The sequence below is a fragment of the Danio rerio genome, chromosome 8 (assembly GCF_052040795.2).
Source record: "Danio rerio strain M-AB ecotype USA chromosome 8, GRCz13ab, whole genome shotgun sequence".
Lineage (NCBI taxonomy): Eukaryota > Metazoa > Chordata > Actinopteri > Cypriniformes > Danionidae > Danio > Danio rerio.
In genome coordinates, this window is record NC_141028.1 from 24,383,674 (window position 1) to 24,410,811 (window position 27,138).

General features: G+C 34.1%; 1 protein-coding gene and 2 long non-coding RNA genes across 5 annotated transcripts in view; 1 reads left to right on the forward strand and 2 right to left on the reverse strand.

Annotated features, from left to right (window-relative positions):
* Positions 1-27,138, forward strand: part of zgc:153631 — a 98,944-nt gene that overhangs the window by 57,963 nt on the left and 13,843 nt on the right. For 2 of the 3 annotated variants that reach the window (XM_087263879.1, XM_087263880.1), the window contains exon 1: positions 25,405-25,656. The gene's annotated coding sequence lies outside the window, so the exon portion shown is untranslated. 3 annotated transcript variants of the gene reach the window in all.
* LOC147842642 (uncharacterized) lies at positions 911-5,502 on the reverse strand. The gene is made up of 4 exons (XR_015497906.1): positions 5,430-5,502; positions 4,968-5,045; positions 4,488-4,548; positions 911-1,393 (listed from the first exon to the last, which is right to left on the reverse strand). It is a non-coding gene; the product is annotated as an uncharacterized LOC147842642 (long non-coding RNA).
* LOC147842643 (uncharacterized) lies at positions 15,956-20,390 on the reverse strand. The gene is made up of 3 exons (XR_015497915.1): positions 20,082-20,390; positions 18,409-18,471; positions 15,956-16,794 (listed from the first exon to the last, which is right to left on the reverse strand). It is a non-coding gene; the product is annotated as an uncharacterized LOC147842643 (long non-coding RNA).

Consider the following 27,138-nt stretch of genomic DNA (forward strand, 5'->3'; position numbering starts at 1 on the left):
TGAATTCTAACCCAGCTAACATAAGACCAGCGGGCCACTGGCGCCGCCCGCGGTCCACCGTCAATTTGCTCATCGTTATTCCAGCGGCCCACCATCGGCTCCCGCCGCTTTTCCGACGGTGGTCCGCCATCGGACCGCTGGTTTTAAATAAGTGTCTGCTGGCGGCCCGCGGTCGGTCCACATGTCATTTTTAAATATTATATTAGCCTTTACAATTGTATTCAATATAAATATGTCCAATAATGAAATCAAGTACAAAATACTTAATCTTTATAACATTTATTTATAATACTGCATAACGAACATACATTAAACACTTAATGAAATGTTTCAAAAACACATACGTTAACAAATATAACAAAATAAATATAAAATACATACAAATATAATATAACAACATACATACAACAGTTACATTTTACAGTAGTTTTATAAGTAATGTTAATGGTTTAAATATGAACTAATATGAACAATACCTGTACAGCATAATTTATGTACAGCATTTACTAATGCATTAATAAAATTAGTCATGCTTGTTAACATTAGTTAATACATTGCAAGTTAGCATGAATAAACAATTAACAACTTTTTACCATTTACCAACATTAGCAAAGATGAATAAATACTGTAATAAATGTATTGTTTATTATGTTAGTAAATACATTAACTAATACATACAACCTTATTGTAAAGTGGTAGCCATTCAACAATGAGTTTTCTATAATAAAGACAAACTTTGAGACTTCTCATTATAAAAAAAAACTATTAAAAAAATTTGATTTATTTATATTTTAACATTATTATAATTATTTATTATAATATTATATTAAATTATAACATTCTTATGACATTTAACGTTATTATAAATAACATAAGAATAAATTACATTGCGAATAAATATTAACATATTACAATAAATCTAAACGTGCATTATTATTACAAAATCAAACTGTAAAACATCTGGAGGTTATTAATAACTACACTGGGGCAGCACAGTGGCTCAGACTGTCACCTCACAGCAAAAAGGTTGCTGGTATGAGTCCCGGCTGGGTCCGCTGGCATTTCTGTGTGGAGTTTGCATGTTCTCCCTGTTTTGGTGTGGGTTTCCACCACAGTCCAAACACTTGTGCTATAGGTGAATTTGAACATAGTGTAGAAGTGTCTGTGAATACGAGAGTGTATGGGTGTTTCACAGTGCTGGGTTGCAGCTGGAAGGCTGTGTAAAACATATGCCAAAGTAATATCCAGTTCCTTACGCTGTGGCGACCCCTGATATTAAGCTGAAGGAAAATGCAGGTTCTTTTGTCTGCCCCCTCATGATTAGCAGATCCTAATAAAAATGTCTTTGAGGCTCCCTTCCACTGTCTCTCTTGTAGCAGGCTTCTTTCTTATCCTGAAATAACAGAATCATCATTCATCATTTTTGTCCATCATCAGTAACTACACTGTAAAAAATTGCTGTTAAAAAACGGTCAGATTCTACAGTAAAATAATGTTTTTTCACTAAAACAGTAATATTCTGTTAAAAACAGTGCTTTCTGGGTAACATTTTTGTTTTCGAGAAAGTAACCAACTGCAGAAAACTGTGAGCTCACAGACTTCAGATTCGATGTTTTGAAGTCTGTGTTTGAAATCACACTTTGTGCCCTTGTTCACTATTCCATCAACTAGTTCACCAATATAATTCACCTGACAGAGTTAATGAACACTAATGAGTGAATTCAGACACTGATGAACACCTGCTGTTAATAATCACAATTACTGAAGGAAAGAGAAACAAGAAACACAAACAGTGACTTGAGTTACAACATAAAATAAAATAAAATAAAACAGCTTCAGTCTCAGCAGAGGATCATTAAACAACTCCACAAACAACAGCAGACACACACTTATTACTGACTGATTTGACTTCCATACTATTCTCATTGAGATCCAACAGAAATTAAGGTGTTTTTTGTGTCACCGTAATGGAGTGAGGGGCTGATTTAGTTGGGCTCTTCACCCTTGGACTTCTTTAATAAGACTTTCCATTTGCTGTAATACAGAGTTTACAAAACGTTTGAACTATAGCAATAAAGTTGGGAAGTCAATAAATGGAGAAATCTATTTGTCTGAAATTAGTTCTGATAAATGTTTTATTGTAAATCTGGAAAAAGGGCCTCATGCAATAGATTTTATGCTTAGTTGCAGGTATTAATTTAATTAATGACAATTGGAAACAGAAAAGATACCTCCGTAATTACTTAAAAGTTAAGAAATAACATACAAAAACAGTTCAGTCATGACAAATACACACTCAGACCTCATGAATCTGACCTTGTATCTCAATAATGGTAACATCTCAAATGTTTTATGCTGCAATGCATGCTGGGAGTGGCACGGTACAAATATCCCAGCATGCATTGCGGTATAAATAAATGTTGTTTAATGGTCTAACAGTTTTATTTATTTGTGTTTGATTCTGCTGTTGTTTATGTTTAGACTTTCAGTTGCCTGTTTGTGAGTTAAACTGTTAATTTTGTTAAATTTGTTTTCACCATTATTGAGGTTCATATGCTGATTATTGATGTCTCTTTGAGTGCAATTTACACCATAGAGCAGTGTTATTGTCCAAGATATTCTTAAAAACTTCCAGAAATCATTGCCATATATATACATATAATGTAAAACAATAGATTTAACATTGAATAGGAGCAGTAAATTTTATTATACGAAATAAGAACAGACTGCCATTTAATAGCAACATGAACATCACCAGATCTTATTTAAGTTTTTGGCTGGCTTGCCACAACAAAGGAGCTTTTCAAACAAAGTTCTTAACAATTGCAGCAGCCACGATATATAAATGTTAAATATGACAGGGCTAAGAGCCCAACTAAAGCAAACTCTGTTCTCCATGATGGTGACATAAAACTTTAACTTTTTTCTCAAGAAGAACTTTAGTAGATGTTATACAAAAATACATGTATTAAGTAATAAGTGTAGCTGGTGATGATGTTTGTAGAGTTGTTTAATCATCCGCTGATCATTTAAATGATTTAATCATTTGTTGTTCTTCAGGTTATTTCATTATAAAGCTGTGACTAAAGTTTTGTATGTTCTGTTCTTGTTTTTTCCCTTCAGTATTTCTTCATTTGTTCATTGTTAATCCTCAATTATCATTTAATTAGTCAGTTAATTAATGAATTTACTTCAGCTTTGCTCCATGTTTCTTGAACACTCAGTAGTGTGGACACTTCAATTAAAACTGAAGTATATGCTCCGGGGTTTAAAGGGTTAAAGGTGTGAGAGGTAAAAACACAGTGTAAAAATGTATTTTAACAGTAATATACTGTTAATTTACACAACGGAAGTAGACTGTAAAAAAACAGTATATTGCTGGCAACCACAGCTGCCAGTAGATTACTGTTAAATCAAGGAAAAAACAGTATTTTACTGTAAAACCTGAAGCTAATTTCTTCTGTCTGTCACCGTTGTGAAGGAGAGTAGAGCCAGTGTATGACTTAAAGATGAACAATGAACTGCTGATGTTATTCTGCATGTTTCTCTATTAAAAGATAGCGGCTGTTTAGTTGCTGATGCAGTCAGAATCTCTCTGGTGATTCCAGATTTACATGTATGTGTGCTGTTGTGAAAAATAAGACATTAGAGTTAAACCGCACTTTTCTAATTAACTAAAATAAGTTATTATTATAAGTATGCTTCTAAGCATATATAGCACATTACTTCATAAACTCATTCAGCAGTTGACCAAGTTGAGGCAGTTGCTTTCAGTGAGCAAAATGAGTTCACATGAGTATTGTGTAAATCAATGTAGTCCATGTATTTTTACAGCAACATACTGTAAAATAACAGTATATTGCTGGCAACTGCAGCTGCCAGTATTTTACTGTTTTTTAACGGGACAATTTTTAACAGTGTAGGTCATTATGGACATTAATGTTTGTATTTTTTATTGTCTTTTTATTGAACATCAAGACTGCATTGATTTGATCGATAACATTAATTTACAGTTTAAAAGTAACACTGAAATATTTTTACCATTTAAAATAATGATTTTTAATTTCAATACATTGTAAATGGTCCTTTTGAGTATTAATAGACTGTCTGCTTAATATCTGTTGATTCTGCTCCTTCAACAGACATTAACTGACCCTAACCCTAACCCTTAATTTACCAAGTACATGTCAACTTACACCAACCCTAACCGCAACCCAAACAGTCTACTCATAATCTAATGAGAATTAGATGGCATGTAGATGCAATGCAGCTTAAATTCAACAAACAGACCATCAAAATAAAATGTGACCATATATTTTATTAATGTGAGGTCAAAGCTGATTTGTTAGCATCATTACTTTAGTGTCAGATGATCCTTCAGAAATCATTCTAATAGGCTAATTTGTTTGATGCAGTTGATATTAATATTAACATTAATAAAAGTAATCATTGGGAACACTTTTAAGTGACACTATAATATTACTTACCTTGAATGAAGTCTGGCAAGGAAAAACAAAGTGATAGAGTGAGTGGAGGACGATCCAAAATCTAGAGAGAAGTAATAAAAATATATAGATTACTAACACATTTTAAGAAATGGATACTTGTATTAAACAAGGGTGCATAAAACAGATCAGAAGAGAGTTAAGATTTCTGATTCAAATACTTTTCAATTTAAACTTTCTATTCAACAATGAATCCTGAAATAACAAAACATGATAAAAATAAGAAATCTTGCTTAATCAGCAGCAAATTATGAATACAATATTACATTTTGGACTGGAGCACTGACGCTGTAAATTCAGCTTTGAGAAAAGCAATGTAAAAAATTGTTTAAAACCACTCACTTATGTTTGGATGTCAAAACTAAAATAACTGCAATCAAGACATGTATCAGATGCATGATAATGTAGGGATTTCTTATAAAAATGCACATGAATCTATTTAACAGTTAATTATAGTCTTACCTGTGTTTCCTCCAGCTCTGTGATTAGCTCCCTTCATCTTGGCTCTTTTCTTCTGTTGTAGGGGTAATTTTGTCAATCCTGAAACCACAGAGCACTTTTTAAAATTAATATTAGTTTACATTACTGTGAAATATCAAAGTAGAACATATGTACTAACTTTAACATTTTAATTCGCTCTTGTCGACAGTACAGTGCTTATTTTAGGCTTAATAAAGTAGACTACCTCCAATAAAACATTGTCAAACCTCTCATCTACACATAAAATGTAATTAAAAGCCAACACTTTTACAAACAATAGCTAGCCTAATGCTAACGTTACCTCTGCAAAAATCTAACGGACTTTTTCCAAAGACACAACAGTCTCTATAAAAAACATGTTCAACAGAAATGTCAATTACCAGTAAGAAAAGTGTCAGAAACAGTTATATGTAACATTTGCGTGATTTTAGCGACTAAACTTACCTGAAATTAGTGAAAACTGCCGCATGAGAGAAGTGCTGTTGACGGTCAGGTGTCGTGTCGTTGCTCCGTTTCCATGACAACGCTCTCTGCTGCAGTGCTTGAATGGGGCTAGATAGATAGATAGATAGATAGATAGATAGATAGATAGATAGATAGATAGATAGATAGATAGATAGATAGATAGATAGATAGATAGATAGATAGATAGATAGATAGATAGATAGATAGATAGATAGATAGATAGATAGATAGATAGATAGATAGATAGATAGATAGATAGATAGATAGATAGATAGATAGAATTAGTACTAGGTATCAGAATTTCTAGTGAATAATTTCTCTAACATTTCTCTCACACCTGGATGTTTTCCAGAGCAGTCTGTCCTGTCGGCAGTTTAAACAATGGCCTGGGGCGCTGACATGGCCTCATCAAAATAATCTCAGCAGACAGCGGAGCCATTACATTATTAGATGCAGATGGATGTCAACACACCACACATCACAAAAAATAGTGGTGACAAGTTAAAATGAGCCATGAGGAATTACCATTTAATCAAAAACTGAGACTGACAATAAAAAACGATTCAAGAAAACACAAATAATACTCTGCATTCTGGATCTCTAACAGGCAAAAGCATCACAATCAGGAGTGTTCCAAAACCTTTATGATTTACTTTCAACCTAATCAATGAAGCAAACAAACAAAATGATACTGATTTTAATTTCCCTCTCTGTTTCTCACTTTAGGCAGCCTGCCACTAAAACATCAATTTCAGTAACTCAACCAGTTGACACACTATACCTTTAAGCATCGATCTTGTTTACAAAAGTTCCTGGTGGTGGCATTAGGGAGGCCTTTATAACATTCCTATTCAGTATTTATGACCTATACAAAACATTTGTGAGCACTTTACTTTCACACAGTCCATCTGGTTACACACACAAGGACAAAGAGGTGCTACGTGAGGTCCCTCACATAGCTGAGCTGATGTGCCAAGTATTTGACAACCTTGCTCTTCTGTTCGAGACCAGAGGTGCATGGAGATGCCAAGTGCCTGCATTCTCATGTCTGAGTAAGCAGCAGTGAAGAAACCTCCTGTGAATAGACCAGCCTTTATCCGTCACTGAACACTGACTGCCTACCAGACAGCATTTAAGGCAACATAAGCATGTTCCAGAATAGGCTGCAAAATGGTGCCTCATAAGCATATTTATGGAGACAATCCCAGAATGCACTTTGCAAGCTCAGCAAAAACATTATACATTAAAAACCTGATCATTAGAAGGATTATTTGTTAAAGATGGCACAGTCAAGGGGAAAGCTATATGTATATACTGTACAAATGCTGGTTCACATTGTGCTGTCTTTTGTTTATATAAAAATTTATTAAATGTTCACCCAAAAATGACAATTGTGTCATCAATCACTCTTATTATTCTTATATTTAAAACTGCTTTTGCTTTCTTTCTTCTGTTGGATACCAAAAACAATATTTTTAAATACTATTTTCATTAAAATATCTAAAAATAAAAGAAACTCTTAAAGGGTTGGAACTACTTAAGATTTTTGGGATTAATTACTGCATGCCTGTAAACATTAGGACTATTATGCAGTCTGAGTACTGCATTTTGGCAACTTCCTGCACATTTCAGTCATCTAAAATCCCATAGCACATAGTGTCACCACCACTGACTTTAACTACACTGTAACAATAAAGATGATAAATAATCATCATTTTGAATTCTAACCCAGCTAACATAAGACCAGCGGGCCACTGGCGCCGCCCGCGGTCCACCGTCAATTTGCTCATCGTTATTCCAGCGGCCCACCATCGGCTCCCGCCGCTTTTCCGACGGTGGTCCGCCATCGGACCGCTGGTTTTAAATAAGTGTCTGCTGGCGGCCCGCGGTCGGTCCACATGTCATTTTTAAATATTATATTAGCCTTTACAATTGTATTCAATATAAATATGTCCAATAATGAAATCAAGTACAAAATACTTAATCTTTATAACATTTATTTATAATACTGCATAACGAACATACATTAAACACTTAATGAAATGTTTCAAAAACACATACGTTAACAAATATAACAAAATAAATATAAAATACATATAAAATACATACAAATATAATATAACAACATACATACAACAGTTACATTTTACAGTAGTTTTATAAGTAATGTTAATGGTTTAAATATGAACTAATATGAACAATACCTGTACAGCATAATTTATGTACAGCATTTACTAATGCATTAATAAAATCAGTCATGCTTGTTAACATTAGTTAATACATTGCAAGTTAGCATGAATAAACAATTAACAACTTTTTACCATTTACCAACATTAGCAAAGATGAATAAATACTGTAATAAATGTATTGTTTATTATGTTAGTAAATACATTAACTAATACATACAACCTTATTGTAAAGTGGTAGCCATTCAACAATGAGTTTTCTATAATAAAGACAAACTTTGAGACTTCTCATTATAAAAAAAAACTATTAAAAAAATTTGATTTATTTATATTTTAACATTATTATAATTATTTATTATAATATTATATTAAATTATAACATTCTTATGACATTTAACGTTATTATAAATAACATAAGAATAAATTACATTGCGAATAAATATTAACATATTACAATAAATCTAAACGTGCATTATTATTACAAAATCAAACTGTAAAACATCTGGAGGTTATTAATAACTACACTGGGACAGCACAGTGGCTCAGACTGTTACCTCACAGCAAAAAGGTTGCTGGTATGAGTCCCGGCTGGGTCCGCTGGCATTTCTGTGTGGAGTTTGCATGTTCTCCCTGTTTTGGTGTGGGTTTCCACCACAGTCCAAACACTTGTGCTATAGGTGAATTTGAACATAGTGTAGAAGTGTCTGTGAATACGAGAGTGTATGGGTGTTTCACAGTGCTGGGTTGCAGCTGGAAGGCTGTGTAAAACATATGCCAAAGTAATATCCAGTTCCTTACGCTGTGGCGACCCCTGATATTAAGCTGAAGGAAAATGCAGGTTCTTTTGTCTGCCCCCTCATGATTAGCAGATCCTAATAAAAATGTCTTTGAGGCTCCCTTCCACTGTCTCTCTTGTAGCAGGCTTCTTTCTTATCCTGAAATAACAGAATCATCAGTCATCATTTTTGTCCATCATCAGTAACTAGGTCATTATGGACATTAATGTTTGTATTTTTTATTGTCTTTTTATTGAACATCAAGACTGCATTGATTTGATCGATAACATTAATTTACAGTTTAAAAGTAACACTGAAATATTTTTACCATTTAAAATAATGATTTTTAATTTCAATACATTGTAAATGGTCCTTTTGAGTATTAATAGACTGTCTGCTTAATATCTGTTGATTCTGCTCCTTCAACAGACATTAACTGACCCTAACCCTAACCCTTAATTTACCAAGTACATGTCAACTTACACCAACCCTAACCGCAACCCAAACAGTCTACTTATAATCTAATGAGAATTAGATGGCATGTAGATGCAATGCAGCTTAAATTCAACAAACAGACCATCAAAATAAAATGTGACCATATATTTTATTAATGTGAGGTCAAAGCTGATTTGTTAGCATCATTACTTTAGTGTCAGATGATCCTTCAGAAATCATTCTAATAGGCTAATTTGTTTGATGCAGTTGATATTAATATTAACATTAATAAAAGTAATCATTGGGAACACTTTTAAGTGACACTATAATATTACTTAGCCAGCACATTTTCCCAAACAGCCTCTCATATTTTCCTATTTGCATTCGGAATGTTCTCGGTTTCTATCATAATCCACATTTTTTAAGAGGAGCCAAAAGTCTGCAGAAATGTTTGGTTACCATTTTGTTTGCTTTCCTATTTGTTTCAACTTCCTGTCTCGCATCCTTCAGACCACAGCATTGGAGGCTTTTAAACTTGATGTTTCTGCTAGTAAACCCTGAAGTATCTCCACGTGCACAAGCTGATAGATAGATAGATAGATAGATAGATAGATAGATAGATAGACAGACAGACAGACAGACAGACAGACAGACAGACAGACAGATAGACAGACAGACAGATAGACCGATAGATAGACAGACAAAACATCACTTAACTTCTGGTTTATCACACCTTTTATCACCTTGTTCAATTTCTCTAGCCACACCCAGGCCTGATTACTGCCACACCTGTTTAAAATCTAAAAATAACATAAATAAGGACCTGCCGGATAAAGTTAAGTAGACCAAAAGATTCTCAAAAGCTAGACACCACGCAGACATCCAAAGAAATGTAAAAACAATAAGAAAGAAAATAATTGAGATCTACCACTCTGGACAAGGTTATAAAGCCATTTCTAAAGCTTTGGGACTGCAACAAACCACAATGAGAGCCATTGTCTACAAATGGCAAAATCATGGAACAGTGGAGAACCTTCCCAGGAGTGTCTGGCTGACCAAAATGAACCCAAGAGCACAGTGACAACTCATTCGAGATGTCACAAAACCCCCACAACAACATCCAAAGAACCACTGGTCTCACTTTCCTCAGTTAAAGTAAGTGTTCATGACTTCACCATAAGTAAGAGACCAAGCAAAAATGGTTTGCATGGCAGACTGAGCAAAAAGAACATACAGCAAAAAACTGATCTTAGTTTTGCCAGAAAACATATTGATGATCCCCAAGACTTTTGGGAAATTACTCTGTGGACTGACGTGTATTTCCAACTATGCGTGTGACTTGTGTGTTTCCTACTTTGTTAGATTAGATTAAATTGAACTTCATTGTCATTACACATGTACAAGTACATGGCAACGGAATGCAGTTTAGGTCCAACCAGGAGTGCAAGTGCAGGATACAGGTATAAGTTATGAAGTGCAATTATAGCAAAATTATAAGAAGTGTTTACAGATGAATGTGTATTATCAACATTGTATACAGGTTGTATTAGCTATAAACAGAGATTAACACTAGATGAATATATGCACAGTTTGCTATTAATCATCAGAAGTATGCAGGTATATATATGACCATAATTACAAATGTATGTGTACAGTGGGTATGTACAATGCAAAAATTAATTCGTGCAATTTAGTGTGATTTAATGTGCAAATATTAAATAGTGCAGTGATTATGAGGTGTGTAAATTATGAGGAGAGTGTTGGGGTGTATGAGGGGGGCAAAATATTCAGTGGAGGGCAAAGTTTAAAAGGAGGACAGCTCTGGGGGAACCTGAAGCGCCTGCCGGAAGGCAAGATGGAAAACAGTCTGTGAGCAGGGTAAGAGGAGTCCTTAAGAATACTGCGTGCTCGGCGCAGACAATGTTTCTTTTGGATGTCCTCAATGGCCTAAAGTGGAGCCCCTGTGACGCATTAGGCAGTTTTCACCACCTGCTGCAGTGCCTTGCACTCAGCAACAGGGCAGCTTCCAAACCAGACTGGGATGCTGTTGGTTAAGATGCTCTCTATTGTGTGGCGATAGAAGTTCACCAAGATGGCGGAGGACAGCTGGTTCTTCTTAAGTTGCCTTAAAAAAGAGGCACTGGTGAGCCGCCTTGACCTTGTCCTTTGAGATGTGGGTCCCCAGGAACTTGAAGGATGAGCCAGTCTCAACAGCCACCCTTTTGATGTGTATGGGTTTGTGTAAGCCTGCTCGTTCCTTCCTGAAGTCAGCAATGAGCTCCTTGGTCTTCGTGGTTGTAGCTGACGCTGATCGGTCAGCTTGTATTATGTTTTTTGTTTTGTATTTTATTATTTAAATGTGTATTGGTTTTTTATGTTATAAATTTCCTTGATTGCGACTGGGTTGAGTCGGAGGTCACATGATGTTTTGTGATTGATTTAACCCAGGGGTGTCCAAACTCGATCCTGGAGGGCCAGTGTCCTGAAGGTTTTAGCTCCAACTTGCCTCAACAGACCTGCAAGAATGCCTCTAGAAAGACTAGTGAGCGCTTGATTAGCTAGCTCAGGCATGTCTGATTGGGGTTGTAACTAAACTTTGCAAGACAACGGCCCTCCAGGACCGAGTGTGGACACCCTTGATTTTACCTCTGAGAGTTTGTATGGACAGCAAAGTAAGGTATCAACGCAGGCACCTGTTAAATGCTCCTGCTCATACTACAGCTGGTTATCAGGCCAACCCGGTAAACTACACATTGTTGTACATTATTTGTTTAATTTGATTTTATTTTTGATTGTGTTTGTGTAAAACATTTGGTTTGTTTGTTTGTTGGTTTATTTATTTTTTCGCGGTGTTCAATAAATGAAACGCATGGACATCAGTATTTGGAAGTGTGGACTGTTTAAATAACCAGCGGGTAGCTACAGTGGTGTTGAGCAAATTATTGTCTGTGCAGATGCTGTATCTCCTCCCTGTAGGCAGTCTCAACATTGTTTCTCATTAGACAGATCACTGCAGTGTCATCTGCAAATTTGATGATGTGTTGGATCCATTTATGTTGGATCCACGCCTGCAGTTGTGGATAAAAAGGGAGAAAGGAAGGGGTTTAGCACACAGCCCTGTGGTACACCAGTGTTGAGTGTGACAGTGGTGGAATAGATGTGGCCTGATCTAACAATCTGAGGTCTGTTAGTCAGAAAGTACATAACCCATGTGTGGTGTAAAAGTAAGTTAAGGAAGAGTTGCTGTGATAAATAGAATGATAAATTCAGCTGGGTACCAAAACATTTTGAAACTTGTGTTAGCAGCAGGACAGTGATTTAAAGCACACCAGAATGTCTACTTGTAAATTATCAAGAAAAGAAAAATCCCAAGACTTTGGAGTGGCCTAGTCAAAGTTCTGACTTGAATCTAATTGAGATACTGTGACATGACATTAAAAAAAGTGGTTCATGCTTAAAAAAAATGCTGTATTCTTGACTTATAAGCACCTATATAATGTGTTTAATAATTATACTTTCATACTTCGTTAATGATTTATTTTTCATTACTAAATTAAGTATCACATTATTTACAAACCATTTGTATTTAAGAGTTGAGGGTTTTTAGGATCATTTAGAATGAGTTAGTAAATTATTAATAAACTATTGAAAGCTACATTTATAAATCTTAATATTCAGGCATACACTAACAGTTAACTAGTATGATAATAAATGCTTTATTAACTCAACTTCATGCAGTTTTGTGACCTAATCTAAAGTTAGGACTATTCATGCTTTATAAATCCCTTATAAATGACAAATAAAGGCTCAAAATCAAGTGAACAATAATCTTCTAAAAAGTAAAATTAATGTAAAGTTTAAAAATTCCTGAATAACAGGAGTGTCAAAATACAACATAAAACTGGATAAAACAATAACAACAATATAATAATTCAACAATATAAGAAGATGTACTGCTTAAACTCTAAATAATTTTATTTTAGATAAGCTTGCAAAGAATAATTTGTCATTTGAAGTACAGTTTCATTTGTGTCTCTTGAATTGAATAGGAATGTATAATGTCATTCTTCCTGTTTACAAGTTAACTGAGCCTTTATTATAAATAGTCCTCACTTTAGATTAGGTCACAAAACTAGATGAAGTTGAGTTAATAAAGCATTTATTAATATACATAGTAACCATTAATATATGCCTGAATAATAAGACATATAAACGTTGATTTCAATAGTTTATTAATCATTTACTAACTCATTCTGAAAGATCCTAAAAACCCCCAACTACTCTTAAATACAGCTATAGTTTGTAAATAATGTGATACTTAATTTAGTAATGAAAAATAAATCATTAAGTATGAAAATACAATTATTAAGCACATTATAAATATGTTTGTAAGTCAATAATACGGCATTTGTAGCTGCAGTTATAAACTGCTTTCTAACGCGTATTAATGCAGAGTTAATGCCTAACACATAATGAATTTACTATTTGCTAATGCTTAATAAATTATTTATAGTGTGTAGTTATTTTAAAGTGTTACCAAAACCACTAATTTGGTCAAATTACAACAGTTCTGCACAGATGACTGGGCCAAAATTCATTCACAGCTCTGTAACAGAATAATTTCAAGCTATCGAAAACACTTTAATGCAGTTTTTGCTGCTAAGGTAGGCCCACCTAATATTTAGGTTTAAGGGTTATCTTTGTCTGATATTTACATTTAATTAATGAGCTAAAACATTAAAGTCTGACAAACAGTAGGTAGGTTGGTAGGTAGGTAGGTAGGTAGGTAGGTAGGTAGGTAGGTAGGTAGGTAGGTAGGTAGGTAGATAGATAGATAGATAGATAGATAGATAGATAGATAGATAGATAGATAGATAGATAGATAGATAGATAGATAGATAGATAGATAGATAGATAGATAGATAGATAGATAGATAGATAGATAGATAGATAGGTAGAATTAGTACTAGGTATCAGAATTTCTAGTGAATAATTTCTCTAACATTTCTCTCACACCTGGATGTTTTCCAGAGCAGTCTGTCCTGTCGGCAGTTTAAACAATGGCCTGGGGCGCTGACATGGCCTCATCAAAATAATCTCAGCAGACAGCGGAGCCATTAGATGCAGATGGATGTCAACACACCACACATCACAAAAAATAGTGGTGACAAGTTAAAATGAGCCATGAGGAATTACCATTTAATCAAAAACTGAGACTGACAATAAAAAACGATTCAAGAAAACACAAATAATACTCTGCATTCTGGATCTCTAACAGGCAAAAGCATCACAATCAGGAGTGTTCCAAAACCTTTATGATTTACTTTCAACCTAATCAATGAAGCAAACAAACAAAATGATACTGATTTTAATTTCCTTCTCTGTTTCTCACTTTAGGCAGCCTGCCACTAAAACATCAATTTCAGTAACTCAACCAGTTGACACACTATACCTTTAAGCATCGATCTTGTTTACAAAAGTTCCTGGTGGTGGCATTAGGGAGGCCTTTATAACATTCCTATTCAGTATTTATGACCTATACAAAACATTTGTGAGCACTTTACTTTCACACAGTCCATCTGGTTACACACACAAGGACAAAGAGGTGCTACGTGAGGTCCCTCACATAGCTGAGCTGATGTGCCAAGTATTTGACAACCTTGCTCTTCTGTTCGAGACCAGAGGTGCATGGAGATGCCAAGTGCCTGCATTCTCATGTCTGAGTAAGCAGCAGTGAAGAAACCTCCTGTGAATAGACCAGCCTTTATCCGTCACTGAACACTGACTGCCTACCAGACAGCATTTAAGGCAACATAAGCATGTTCCAGAATAGGCTGCAAAATGGTGCCTCATAAGCATATTTATGGAGACAATCCCAGAATGCACTTTGCAAGCTCAGCAAAAACATTATACATTAAAAACCTGATCATTAGAAGGATTATTTGTTAAAGATGGCACAGTCAAGGGGAAAGCTATATGTATATACTGTACAAATGCTGGTTCACATTGTGCTGTCTTTTGTTTATATAAAAATTTATTAAATGTTCACCCAAAAATGACAATTGTGTCATCAATCACTCTTATTATTCTTATATTTAAAACTGCTTTTGCTTTCTTTCTTCTGTTGGATACCAAAAACAATATTTTTAAATACTATTTTCATTAAAATATCTAAAAATAAAAGAAACTCTTAAAGGGTTGGAACTACTTAAGATTTTTGGGATTAATTACTGCATGCCTGTAAACATTAGGACTATTATGCAGTCTGAGTACTGCATTTTGGCAACTTCCTGCACATTTCAGTCATCTAAAATCCCATAGCACATAGTGTCACCACCACTGACTTTAACTACACTGTAACAATAAAGATGATAAATAATCATCATTTTGAATTTACCTTATGTTTACTCGTCGATCTCACCACAGCCATCAATGTCTCCATAACTCACTATCAACAAATAACTTTGCATGATATAGTCCTACTGTCAGGGTTCAATGCAGATTAAAACTTGCATCTTTACTGCTGTTGCACAGGGGGGCTAACTGTTGCATTTCAGTCTCGCATCTTTACTGCTGTTGCACAGGGGGGCTAACTGTTGCATTTCAGTAAATGTATAGCTGATGCTTTATAGAAAAATGTAGTAATTTGGTCTTTAATCAATAAAAACTGCTGCTGTAGTTTACTCTGTTCTTAGTGTTCACGTATACACTAGTGTGTTAAAGTTCAGCTTCTTCCCTCTTTGTTCCCTGTAGTTAAAGGGTGAATAAAGTATTTGTTCCTCCCTTGTTCCCTGTACTTACAGGGTAAATACCACATTTGAGGGTTGTAAATTAAAGTGAAGCACTGTTCCTCCCTTGTTACCTATAGTTAAAGGGTAAATACAACATTTGAGGGTTGTAAATTAAAGTGAAGCACTGTTCCTCCCTTGTTCCCTGTACTTACAAGGTAAATACCACATTTGAGGGTTGTAAATTAAAGTGAAGCATTGTTCCACCCTTGTTACCTGTAGTTAAAGGGTAAATACCACATTTATTCCCTCCTTGTTCCCTTTAGTTTACAATGTAAAATCTTGAAGGCAGTAAAATAAATATACAAACACACAATACATTTCTTCTTTACTTTGTAACCTTTATTTTAATAAATAAGCATTTTAAAACACTTCATCTTAATCAAACATTGTCTTGTCTATCATTGCCTATATATACTCATTCATTTTCTCTTCGGCTTTGTCCTTTTGTTAATCTGGGGTCGCCACAGTGGAATGAACCACCAACTTTTCCAGCATATGTTTTACGTGGATGCCCTTTCAGCTGCAACCCATCTCTGGGAAACATCCATACACACCCATTCACACGCATACACTACGGACAATTTAGTCTACCCAATTCACCTGTACCGCATGTCTTTGGACTGTGAGGGAAACCGGAGCGCCCGGAGGAAACCCACGTGAACGCAGGAAGAACTCCGCGCAGAAATGCCAACTGACCCAGCCGAGACTCAAACCAACAACCTTCTTGCTGTGAGGAAACAGCACTACCTACTGTGCCACTGTGTTGCCACCCAGCTGCAACCCATCACTGGGAAACATCCATACACACTCATTTACACACATACACTACGGACAATTTTAGCCTACCCAATGTCACCACATATTTTTGGACTTGTGGGAGCACCCGGAGGAAACCCACGCTAACATGGGGAGAACATGCAAACTCCACACAGAAATGCCAACTGACCCAGCCGAGGCTCTAACCAGCGACCTTCTTGCTGTGAGGGGATTGTGCTACCCACTGCACCTGCCTATACTCAAACAGCAAAATAACACATTATTTCCTTCCCCCTTTTTTTTCTGGCATCTCTTGCTTGGCTTCCTCTTCTGCTCTTCTCAGCTTCCACTGAGGACTCTGATGGTGTGTGGCTGATGAAATCCCATGGGTCTTGCTGCTCTGCATTTATATAAAATATATGAACAAACATAAAGGCTTTTAGTAAGCTATAGACATGTTTATTTAGCTGTTTAATGTGTGTGTGTGGTGGTTGTCCAACAATTTCACATACTAAATATCAGTGTTGGGAAGGTTACTTTGAAAATGTAATAGATTACAGATTACAAATTACCCTATTTAAAATGTAATAAGTTACTGTAATTTTCGATTACTTTATAAAAGTAAAGTAACTAATTACATTTGATTACTTTTTGATTACTTTTAAGTTTCTAATAAACATTTTCAACTAAATAATTTTCAAGCCTTTATACAGAGCAGGAGTGAGCTTACAGTAGCTCTGTTTACTGTTAAAATCTCAAAAGCTTTAATCACTTAATTAAATAAAATTAATTTAATTAATTTAATTTTAAAGTAGAGCCACCACAAAACCAGACCTTATCACAAAAAATAGTTTACTGTTGTTACAAAATCTAAATTTTAGTTAGTTGTGCAGGTGATTTATGTGGCATTTGCAATAAAAAAATACATCTAATTTTTGCAAATTTTTTAAATCGAAGCCACTTAAATCCAAATCAATCGCATCTTAGTGATCAATAAAACTGCCAATGAAACTTATGAGGCAGAACTGTTCATTTCAATTATTCACTGTAAATAATATGCTGTACCATACAGGAATAAATTATAGTACATAACAGCAAAAACAAAAAAATCCAATAAAACCAGGTGTTACACATTTTAAACAGTATTGATCCGCGATCGGTAAATGTAGCTTGTGTGGACACTACTGCACAAATAAAATAGCTTCACGACTGTGAAAAGCTATTTGATTTTTTTAGCAAAGCTACCATCACGCTACTGAGAAATGTAGTTAAGCTAGCTACACTGGTAATGTTATAACCTCACTTTGGCCAGAGGAGTCTGCTGGTGCCCTGAAATTCACAAATCGATAACTTTGTGAGTTATAATATATCATGGGAAATGAAAGAGTCTGTTTTTATTTCTGTACACTCACGATAACGACAAAAAAACGGCTGTTTTATAAAACAGCGAAAGGCTTACATAGCTGCAGATACTTCCTCATGCTTTTCAATGGCAAGGAGGATTAGACATGGTGCGCCCATGGCCATTAATTTGATTTAACAGTAGGGGGGACAATAAATAGAAAATTTCTTATGATTAATTTTTAAAAGATTTTTTGAAGGCAACACAAATAATACAGCTGAATTGTACTTATAAAGATATGTCCCCACAGTTAAAAATTGTTTTATTGTTCATATTACAGCATGGAGACTACATTATGGTTATTTTCAAAGTTTTTCTCAGGTTCAATGACAGCAAATCTTTCTTCAAAACTATTTGTTGCATTGTTTGTTGTGTTGTTTACAGTCAACAGACTGACTCCTGAAGCCGAATAAATGCAGGAAAAGATGTTTTCCAAACTCATAATAACTAACTAGTTTACATTACACTTGTTAAATTGAGAGATCATATTGTAAATTGGTGAGCCTGTGAGGTTCATCTGCTAAACAGCCACAACTCAGAAAACAAAAAAAATAAATTGCTTACCCCTAAAAGAATTGTCATTAGCCCTTCAATAAAGCACAACACCCTTACCTGACACTGTACATCTGACTGACCCTGCTCTGCCTGTTCCTCAATCATTTCTTTCTCCTTTGCCTGTGATTGATAATGTGACATTAGTATTTTCATAAGCACTCATTCTGAAAGCCAAATTGCTTAATATGTGAACTTTTTGTACTTGGAGTTTAGCTGCACTGAAAAATAATCTTATGTCCATTTTCCTTTTCTGTCATTTTATCATTGAGGTAAAGTTGGTTTCATATTCGCAAATTCAGTCTCTCATTAATAATATAACATCAGAAGAGTACTCATTAGAAATTCTATATAGTAAAATTATATTAGCAGCCAACAACCATCAAAGTACAGCATTGTTTACAGTCAATTCATAGTGCTAATATTATATTGTTTACCTAAAGGTTCTATAAAGACGTTGCAATTGATACAAAATACAGCAGCCAGAGTTTTAATGAAATTGAAGACACGAGTACATATCACACCAGCATTAATAGAATAAATTTTAAATAAAAAAGATTATTTTATTAGCTTATAAGGCACTACACAACATGACACCTTCTTACTTTACTGACTGATTACCAAAATATAATCCAAACCGTTTGCTACGCTCTTCTAGCACTCGACTTTTGGAATTTCACTCTGTAAATCTGATGCGATCTGGCGGCACTTCTTTTAGTCACTATGCTGCAAAATTTTGAAATTGTCTCCCAAATGAAGTGAAAGAATCCCCCAGAATTGACGTTTTTAAAAAGCTTGTTAAGACGCACCTTTTTAAAATTGCGTATGAAAATAACAGTTTGTGAAGTTTACGCAATTTATGTAAATTGTGTAGATTTATGTACATATGCATGTATGGTGTGTGTGCATGTATGTAAAGAATATTGTGTGTGATTGTGTAGATGTATGCATATATGTGTGTGTACATGTATGCTTTTATCTGAGTATATATTTTACTTTATTTGTCTATATATTTTTTTATTTGGTTTATTTTACAATGCCTGTTTGTTGTTTGTGAAGTGGTTTGAGTTCCATGTATGTAGGAAAAGTGCTAAACAAATAAAATGTATTATTATTATTATTAATGTTATTTTGAAGTCATACTTACATGAGATTTCAGTTTGAATATTCAAAGTACTATGGTAAACAGTGTATGGAGCGGTCACTGAATGAATGTGCGAATATAAAACCAACTTTACCTCAATCATTTTATCTAGTCCATGACACTGCAATGCAAGTTTATTTATACTGTAGCACATTTTATACACAATGCTAATTCAAAGTGCTTTACATAAAGAATGAAAAACTATCATAAAAATCATCACAACAATAAAAACAAGGACATTTTGTATTTTAAATTACTTAAGTCACTTAAGAACAGAACTGAAATTGAATATACAAAAAATAAAGTGGGGCTAGTTTGGACGTAGCACAGTGCTCATTTAGCAAATCCACAGCTAAACAATATGCTAACTGTGTTCGTTAATGTAAAGTTAACATTATGCCAAGTCGTCACAAATGAAACAATGCATGTGAAACGGCTTTGGTGTATTATTTTGCAGTGCACTAACGTATGCAACAAGCTAACGTAAACAAGCATACGTTAACTACATGAGCAACTAATTTATAAATGATTCTGCATTAACTACATTGAAGAATTGATTTATTTAATGTGATTTATACACCATACTTACTCAAATTCAACATTGACCCGTTGCCACACACCTAACTTCTGTGTCTGTCTGTCTGTATGCAAATGTGACAGGCTGCTAGAGGAGGTAAAACGCCGGCAGTGGATGAAACCACTATAGCCCCTTTCACACATACAGACCTTTCCGGAAAATTACCGGCAATTTTCCGGAAAGGTTGTATGTGTGAACAGGTCCTTTTTGAAAATACCGGTAAATTCGTTCTGGCTATTTTCCGGAAAGAGAAGTTGTTACATTACCGGCAATTTGCCGGAATGCTGCGCTGTGTGAACGCAGAAGGAATATTTCCGGAATAAGCGCGTGCACGTCTAGAACGTGCTGACGTGAGACGTCTGCTTTAGCCAATCACAACAGTCAGACGCATTTACGTCCGCGCGGTTTGCCTTTGAATATTTTTCTAGGCGCATTTAGCTGCTAGAAGTTAGTCAGATCACGTTTATATGTTCTTCTTAATGCCAACTGTGCAAATAATCATCGATAAGATGCTTATGATAAGCCGTTGTTTGTTTACCTTCAAGCTTTGCGTGTGCCCATGAAACAGCCTGTGAGCGCCAGCACACACACATATTATGATCTCGACATGCGAAAGTGATCCTGCGAAAGTTGTTCACAATATTGATCATCAAAAGAGTTTGTAATTTAGTCAAATGTTTACAAATACAAGCGCAGCCGTTTAAAGCTCATTTGTGGTGAATGATATCAGAATTTACCGGTATTTTGGAATGGATGTGTGAATGCTCTTTTCCGGAAAATTTCCGTAACGTCCTCGCCTGTGTGAACAGCGCTTTTTTGAATATACCGGTAAAGTCGTTCCGTAAATTTTCCGGATATTTACCGGTATCACTGTGTGAAAGGGGCTTATGAGTAAGCGGGGGTGAACTCTTTCTAAATGCATTTTAAATAATAAATGCGTGTTTTTTTCCTACTAAGACAATTATTTTAGGTATACACAGATATATTTTTCACAATAGAGAGTGAGTTTTTATATATATTTATATATTTTATTTGGTGAGGAGGAGACCTGCTCCGGACCAGGTTAGATTCACAGAGTAAGTTACCACAGTAACTGACTCTGAGTTAAAGTTACCTCTCTTTCAGAAACAGGCTTGACTTACCCTGATTTCTTGAGTTTGACAAACCTGCCATTTTGAAACGGAAACCCAGAGTTTCTCTCATTTCAGGGTTAAAATACTCTGAGTTTTCACTTAACCTCTTTTCTGAAACAGGCCCCTGCTCACTTGTTTGATAACAGAAGTGTCCCTTTAAATGGCGCGTACAGACGCTGATCTGGGATCAGTTCATTGTACGTAGCGCGTCTGTCAGTCAGCGCTTATACATGCATTCACTTGTTCAGAGGTTGCAAGTGAAAGGCGACGATCAGCGCACAGTAAAGAAAGTGGGGTAAAATGGTAAAATATGGGAGAATATCAGCAAAAACTGGAGGGTTTACGTGAGTGAAGTGAACAGGAAGTGTTTGTGGAGAAACAGTTTTGCGAGAGAACGCAAAACATCTTTGCGAGATAACACAAAACATCTTTGCGAGGGAACGCAAAACTTTGCGAGAGAATGCAAAAACTTAGAAATATATATTTTCCTCCCACCCATTCTTTTCTTTCACCAATTATTATTTTTTTCACCCAGCCAATTTTTTTCTCCTCCACTACGTCCCTTCCGGGGTAAGATTTCAGACCGAATATTCAATGTCGCGTGAAAAACAACAAAGGTACCGTGTCACAAGATGTCAGGTTGTTTAAAAACGAACAAAAGCAATTCAGCCAACTACCATAACGGTACACATCACTCTCATTTTGCATTACAATGACATGTTTTCATTGATTAATATATTTCATGTAATATATATACATACACACACACACACACACACACACACACATTTTTTATATGTTTGCGTTTTGTATGTAACCTTGACATTTGATTTGTTTAAATAGGTTTTAAAATCATGGCCTGTGTACATCAACATCTGTGGACCCTGCAAAACATGCATGCAACCTGTGTCTTGCTGTTTTCCTTACCTCTGTCTTATCCATTGTCTTAACTAAATATTGTAACACTGTCATTTATGTTTTTTCTGTTTATGACATGTTGTTGTACATTAAACTATCATGATATCATAAATGGTGTGCATTTATTATGATCATTATAATTTGTTGATCCTACAATGATTGGACAACAAAAAAATTACACATTTACTGTACATACACAATGAAAAACACACACTACAGAAATTATGCTCTAAAATATTACTATAAACTATTGTAGAACATATATTTCTCCAAACTTACTTGTGAGTGATAGATATTATTATTACAGATGTCTGATATTAATTTGTTGATGCTACAATTATTTCACAACAAAATATTAAGATTTTTATATTCATGAAAAACACACTACAGAAATTATGCTCACAAATATAAATAAAAAATTTTCCACCATATTTTTCTCAAAAAGTGCTTATGAGTGATAGGGGATATTATGACTGATGTCTGATATTAATTTCTTATCCCAAAATGATTGGACAACAAGATATTACGATATCTGCGTTTAACTTGAAAAACATACTGTAGAAAATATGATTAGACTCATCAATTTAAATTTATTTACAAGATATATTTATGAAAAGCTTCTTGTGAGTGATAGACAATATTATTACTGATGGCTAATATTAATTTGTTGACACTACAATGGTTGGACTTAAAGAAATGAAGACATCTACATCCACAATGAAAAACACTACAGAAAATATGCACACAAATATTAATATAAATTATTTCACAATATATATTTATAAAAATGTCCTTGTGAGTGATAGATAATATAATTATTGATGTCTGATATTAATTTATTGATCCTACAGTAAATGTAAAGCAAGATATTATGATATCTGCATTTACCATAAAAAAAAACTGTGGAAAATATGTTTATATTTATCAATATAATTTATTTTACAAAGTATATTTATGAAAAGCTACTTGTGAGTCATAGATAATATTATTACTGATGGCTGGATTTTTTATTTCTTTATCCTACATTTATTTCACAACAAGATATTAAGATATAAACTTATAAATATTAATTAATATCTAACATACATTTATTACACGGTGCTTGTGAGTGATTGACAATAGTATTACTGATGTCCGATGTTCATTTGTTGACCCTACAACGATTGTGAAACAAGATATTAGGATGTTTACATTCACAATGAAACACACACTAAAGAAATTATGTGCATAAATAAAGCATTAATTAATGTACAGGATATATTTATGAAAAGGTCCTTGTGAGTTTTATATAATATTATTAACGATGTCTGATTTTAATTTGTTGCTCCTACAACATTTGGACATTAGGAAATTAAGATTTTTACATTTACAATGAAAAACACACACTACAGAAATTGTGCTCATAAAAATGAATATAAATTAATGCAAACCATATATTTATCAAAATGTGCTTGTGAGTGATAGACAATATAATTATCGATGCCTGATGTTTATTTGCTGACCCTACAATGATTTTGAAACAAGATATTAACATATTTACAATCATTAAAACACACACTGCAGAAATGATGCACACAAATTTTAATATAAATGAATATACATTATATATTTATGAAAAGCTTCTTGTGAGTGATAGACAATATTACTGCTGATGTCTGATATTAGTTTGTTGACACTACAATTATGGTGAAACAAGATATTAAGATATTTACGTTTAAGAAAAAGACACACTACAGCAATTATGATCATAAATAATAATGAAATTTTTTACACCATATATTTCTCTAAAATTACTTGTGAGTGATAGATAATATTATGACTGATGTCTGATATTAATTTCTTTATCCTACAATGATTTCACAACAACATATTAAGACATCTGCGTTTACTATAAAAAAAAACATATGCTGTGGAAAATATGCTTATAATTATCAATATAAATTTATTTACAAGATATATTCCCACAGCATGTTTTTCATGGTAAACACAGAAATCTTAATATCTTGTTGTCCAATCATTGTAGGATAAACAAATTAAATCCAGCCACCAGCAATAATATTGTCTATCACTATTATCACTATACAATAAATATATATTGTATATTAATTTATATTAAAATTTGTGTGTGTTTTTAATGATTGTAAATATGTTAATATCTTGTTTCAACTTTATTGTAGGGTCAGCAAATAAACATCGGACATCAGTAATTAATATTTGTGTGCATATTTTCTGTAGTGTTTTTCATTGTGGATATAGATGTCTTCATTTCTTTATGTCCAACCATTGTAGCATCAACAAATTAACATCAGAAATCAACAATTATATTATCTATCACTCACAAGTAGCTTTTCATAAATATATTTTGTATATGAATTTATAAGAATATTTATAAGCATATTTTTACAGTATTTTTTCTTGCATTTCAAGACAAGTTTATTTAAAAAGCAAACTTCATACACAATGATAATTTAAGAATAAATGCATTACATCTCCTATTTCATCATATTATCGTGCAATTTTATTGATTACAAACACAAATCACAAAAGGTCTGCTGGTCTTCCTATTGCAGCTCTATATTGACACATGGGACATGAAACAAACATTGGAAAGAATCTCACTTAATATGTAATGAAAGTACAACTTATTACATTACATTACTATGTAATATGTGGCAATTATGTACAAAAACATTGTGCAAGTACATGCAAGTAAAAAAAAAAACATTCCAAAGTGAATAATAGCATTGCGAATCCCCAAATGCATAGATTCACATTTTGGACTCTTTTCGTCCACATGAGCAGCACTCATTTCATGACACTGTTATTTGTTGTCTTGAAAATATTTCTTTATTCACATGTACTTCAGCAGAGTAACATTTTAAAGGAGGGAGCCAGTGGTGAAGTTCACAAGTCCCAATCTGGCCATCTTTTGCTTGCGTACAATCTGTAAATAATGAGGAAAAAAGAAGATGGGAAACAACATATATAGTTATTCATATTACACATGAACATGTATACTTGTGTAAAGTGTATATACATTAATCATAACTCAAAAATCAGTGTATAAAATTACTATTCTTTACTAATATACTATTCTAAACTACTAAGTCTATATGTTTCTAAAAGTTTTATGTTTTTAAATTGTTTTAATATAATGTATACATTAACAAGTCTGTGATATATTGTTTGCAGATGATTTTATTAAGATTAAGTAGTAGGCTTACTATAGACAGTGAACGTTAGCAGCTTGATTTTACAAACTGATAATTTGTAGACGGTCCCTCAAAAAAGCGATGACGTCACCTCCTTCATAGAGGTAAGCATGTTTCTCCAAGTGGTGCTCACGCAGACGCAGAGCCATTTGGGCAGAGCTGAGCTCCAGCGAGGGGGAGCTTGAGCTCCTCCTTTCTTGCACTTCTTCTACGAGTGATGTCACTGGGGGTAGGGTTAGGGGTGGGTGTACGCATTTACTCCTTTAAAACGCCCAGTTAGACAGAAAAGTGTGGTGTACATTTTGCTCATAATCGACTACAACGGTAAATAATTTAATTTGGATTCTTTACTTGCTGATTAACAAACTTATTGAACGCAGAGTTGGATGTGCGAATATAAAACCAACTTTACCTCTATTTTGATATAGAGGTAAAGTTGGTTTTATATTCGCACATTCGTTCTTTTAGAAGTCTCTGTATTGTTTACCATGTTACTTTGAATATTAGATCGGAATTAGCATGCAAGTGTAGCTTGAAAACATTAAAACGGTTTATTTGACGGTGAACATGTACTTTGATAGTCATTAGTGGCTGTTAATATAATTTCGCTATTTAGAGTTTGTAAATAATCCTTTTATTAAATTATATTATTAAGTGGAAAGTCAGAATGTGTGAATATAAAACCAACTTTACCTCTATCTGTTTGATCCTAAGACTGTTTGATCAAAACCGCATCATCAAACAGATAAGATTTTCAATTTAAATCAGACCATATGTTTATTTAACCTTTAGCGAGCTGTATATTGGTAATGAACCAATACATTTTGATTCCAGTCATTTATACAAATGTTACTTAAATTAAATCAAATAATACTGTAGGAGCATACATTGTATATTGGCGATTGGCCACAAGGTGTCAGTACGACACTATATCACTGTGGCTTCACTGCATGGAGGAAGACAGTGTTGGTAGGAAGCACACAGTTTTTGACCGTATTGTATCATCTCGTAATTGAAGGTAACAGAGAAGTGTGCTTATAGATAAAGAAAAGTGATTGAGTAATTCTGTTGATTGGAAGTTGATTGGACAATAAATATGTTTTTAATTGCATCTATTTGCTTACGGACTCTGACTTTTACGCGTTAAAAACTTGCTCACTCTACCAACAATAGCGGCATTGGTAAGCCGCTACAAATACTTTATGCAGAAACTTACACAAATAAGATTCATCTTCCGCGGTCAAAATTCAGACTCTTCTTATTGTAAGGTTGGCAGCGTTTTGGTGCCTTGCCGCCACCTTCAGGTCCGGAGTGCGAACCAGAGCCCTCTTCTTCTTCTTCCTGGTTCGCACTCTAAACAGAGCATTACCGCCACCTACTGTGGGTTATGGATCAGAGACTCTTTTATTTTCATTTTATTTATTTATTTATTTATTTATTTTTATTTATTTATTTTTTTTACCTCTTGACTCTTCAAAACCCGAGCCTTCGATGTTGACCAGAGCCCTCAACTGCATGCTCAGACTATATGGGGTGTCTGCAGACTTGGATCCATAGATATATATACATATAAGTTCATCACCAAGGGCATCAACAAGCATCGAAGTAGTCATTTTTACTAATGCCATGATTGTATTTCTTTTCTTTTTTTGTTTTTGTTTTTGACAGTGCATGAACAAATAACAGAAGGGGATTAATACTTTTAAAATTACAAAAAGGACTAAGATAACAACCAATTTACATTTACAATCTTTACATCCATGTTAATAATAATAAGTTTACTTGTTCATCTTTGGATAGCTGTTA